Genomic DNA, 3,995 nt, shown 5'->3' with positions numbered 1-3,995 from the left:
GCTAGGTAGATTCGTCCAAGTATACATCGGGGATACAGGTATATTCACAAACGACACAGACGACATCGAAGCGAGAAGGAAGGTCCGATCCGAGCAGATCGTTTTGTGGGTATTTTAGGATGAGGTTTGCTTGTCCTTGCTCCGCGGGTAATATTGAACGACCCAAAGTGAATCAATCCCCTGTGTAAGCTGTTATCATGTATGATTGGAAAACTACCGTACTAGGAGTTAATGGATATTATAGTTTACTGTAGGGTTGAATAATTTTCTAATTAAGCAGTTTGATAACAACCCGATAGAAAGTTTTCGTCGGGAAAGCGATTGCTATTGAAATAACGCTGTGGGACAAGGAATTCTTGATGATACCGTAAGGTCCAATGAGAAGTGAGGTTAAAAAGCTCGTGTATGAGAGTAAGACAAGAGTTTAGCTTGAAAAAGGAAAGCAGAGCTATACAAATTGCATCCAGTTATATATAACAATTCAGACACGAACCCATTCATATGGAACAAGCGTGTGTGTGTAACTTCCTGACCCAATAAGTGAAATTATGACCATAACTTCTCATCTGCGAGAGGTAGATTTATTTTAGATAATATTTGGCAACCAGCGCGCGAGAGAGACCTTCCGTTCGTGAGAGAGAGGAAATCTCAGGTGACACACATAACGGGAATGACTGTCGATGTGACGTTAAATTATCACTTAATTCTTTCTACAAATAGCAGCCACCGAGGACATCTGTGTGTGTGTGTGTGTGTGTGGTTCGCCCACGTCCTTACCTCTATTACATAAGACTATCTCTCCGTTACTTCCCTTTTCAGCAGAAGATGCGCGTTCGATAATTATTTTCCTCCTACGCCAATGAACAGTATCTATAATAGTGGACAGTTTGGGTGGATGGTTTTTGATAAAATGTTTTTTCTATATAAAGAATCTTTTACGCATAATTTGTTGTGTACGGAACCTCATCTAGATTTACTTGGAAGTTGTTTCTAAGAAATACGGATAAGCATAAAAAGACTTATCTGCATATATATATATATATATATAATATATATATATATATATATATATATATAGTATATATATATACATATATATATATATATATATATATATATATATATATATATATATATAATGACGATTTACCTATCAATAAAACTCATTGAATTATTCCTTCCTCCAGCTTTACATAATATATATAATTATATGTATATATATATATAATATATATATATATATATATATATATATATATATATATATATATATATATTTCCTGATACACCTCTTCCCCTCCCCTTAGGTGCCATGTTACACATTCGTATCTGCCTGGGCAGGGATCGAACTACATAATACATCCCTAATATGAAACAAGCGCTCTAAGTGCTCAGGAAAAAAAAAAGTGATTTAGAGTAAGGATTTTACAGTCCTTATTGAAGCTCACGAATGAGACGCATCTGCTCGATATCCACGAATTATGTTTCCATTCATCTTTTGAAATAACCACATTAAAAAAAATGGAATGCTATATCGAGCAGAGATTATGGTTAATGATAAGTAGACTAAAGCATGTGTCAAATACCTACATATTTCGCCCTTTAATAGATGACCAAATTTAATTGGTCCATTACTTGGGCAGTGTGGGAGTTGACCAGGAGTCAGTCTAGTGTCTCCTCACCTGCGAAGCCTTCGGAACCCATAATGAAGATACATAAACACGACGAATGGGAGCGTTGTGTGTCAGTCGACAATCTACCATAGGGGAGTGTAGACGTCTGTGTGGACATTGCTGCTTCTTCTTCTTCTTCTTCACCTCTTCGTGGCTCCCACAGCTGCTGCTGCTCAGTAAGTGAAGAGCTGAAGAACTTCCTGATTGATGCTCCGAACACCGAGTTTTCTTCGGACCGTTGAGTTGCCAGTGGTAGTACTATGCACTTCCCTCGCTAGCTTTATTAAACTGAATTATTATGATAATCTTAATCCGATTTACTCATCTAGGGATGCTACAATCAGCGTATTGTTTGTTTGTTTGTATGGTGTTGTTTTACGTTGTAAGGAACCAGTGGTTATTCGACAACGGGACCAACGGCTTGACGTGACTTCCGAACCACGTCGAGAGTGAACTTCCATCACCAGAAATACACATCTCTCACCTCTCAATGGAATGCCCGAGAATCGAACTCGCGGCCACCGAGGTGTTAAGCAAGGACCACACCAACCACGCCAATGAGGCACTACTCAAAACAGTGTTGTCAAGGGTCGCTTTTTGGATGGGTGTCCACGTAGAATTTTGTGCTTCAGATGGAATGCTGTAGTGTAGAGTATGCCACGAAATGACCCAAAAGCTCTTATCTCTTTAGTGGGGCGGGGCGGGGGTGGGGGAGGGGGCAACCTTAGAAAAAAGCCTAAGAAGACAGTGACAGACACATAAAGTCTCCTACTTCTGGAAAACAGAGATGGACAACTTTATTAAAAAAAAAAAAAAACTTCAGCAGATAAACGGAAGGTTTATCTGGGGGGTCTTTCCCCCCCTCACCCAACCCAACTCCTCGCTGGCACACGGCTGTCTTGGAAATGTTCGGGTTGCATAGCTGTAAGCAACTGCTCTTATATATATATTATATATATATATATATATATATATATATATATATATATATATATATATATATATATATATAGTATAAGAGGGCCTTACACCACAGACTCAAAAGAGCCACTTTTTAAGAAATGCTCTTAAAGTTTATCAGTAATAACTCTGCTTCTAAGACACATAACGATTTCAAACCAAGCACCATATGAAAGCCCTCGCTTCAGATGTTTTGACCACCAGCCCCCCCCCCACCCCCCCACCCAACCGCCCTCCACCCTTTAGTTTTTGTAAAATAAATGTAGTTAAGTGCTTTAACGATGCCAGTGTTAACCTGAAATCAACACACCTTCCTTGTATTACAGTAACAAGACCAACATTATAACAGCAATAATATCGATTAAATAATAATAATAATAATAATAATAATAATAATAATAATAATAATAATAATAATACATCGAGAACAGAGCACTGGGGCAATATCTGAAAACCAGTGAAGACGAGTGGCTAAAGAGTGCATGGGAAGAAGGACTAATAAAAGTAGACAAAAACCCAGAAATATACAGACAGGAGAATGACAAACAGAACAGATGACTGGCACAACAAACCAATGCACGGACAATACATGAGACAGACTAAAGAACTAGCCAGCGATGACACATGGCAATGGCTACAGAGGGGAGAGCTAAAGAAGGAAACTGAAGGAATAATAACAGCGGCACAAGATCAGGCCCTAAGAACCAGATATGTTCAAAATAAGATAGACGGAAATAACATCTCTCCCATATGTAGGAAGTGCAATGCGAAAAATGAAACCATAAACCACATAGCAAGCGAATGCCCGGCACTTGCACAGAACCCAGTACAAAAAGAGGCATGATTCAGTGGCAAAAGCCCTCCACTGGAGCCTGTGAAGAACATCAGCTACCTTGCAGTAATAAGTGGTACGAGCACCAACCTGAGGGAGTGATAGAAAACGATCAGGCAAAGATCCTCTGGGACTATGGTATCAGAACAGATAGGGTGATACGTGCAAATAGACCAGATGTGACGTTGAATGACAAAGTCAAGAAGAAAGTATCACTCACTGATGTCGCAATACCATGGGACACCAGAGTTGAAGAGAAAGAGAGGGAAAAAATGGATAAGTATCAAGATCTGAAAATAGAAATAAGGATATGGCAGTGGAAATTGTACCCATAATCATAGGAGCACTAGGAACGATCCCAAGATCCCTGAAAAGGAATCTAGAAAAACTAGAGGCTGAAGTAGCTCCAGGACTCATGCAGAAGAGTGTGATCCTAGAAACGGCGCACATAGTAAGAAAAGTGATGGACTCCTAAGGAGGCAGGATGCAACCCGGAACCCCACACTATAAATACCACCCAGTCGAATTGG

This window comes from Macrobrachium nipponense, chromosome 47, assembly GCF_015104395.2.
Source record: "Macrobrachium nipponense isolate FS-2020 chromosome 47, ASM1510439v2, whole genome shotgun sequence".
NCBI lineage: Eukaryota > Metazoa > Arthropoda > Malacostraca > Decapoda > Palaemonidae > Macrobrachium > Macrobrachium nipponense.
This window is presented reverse-complemented; position numbering follows the sequence as displayed.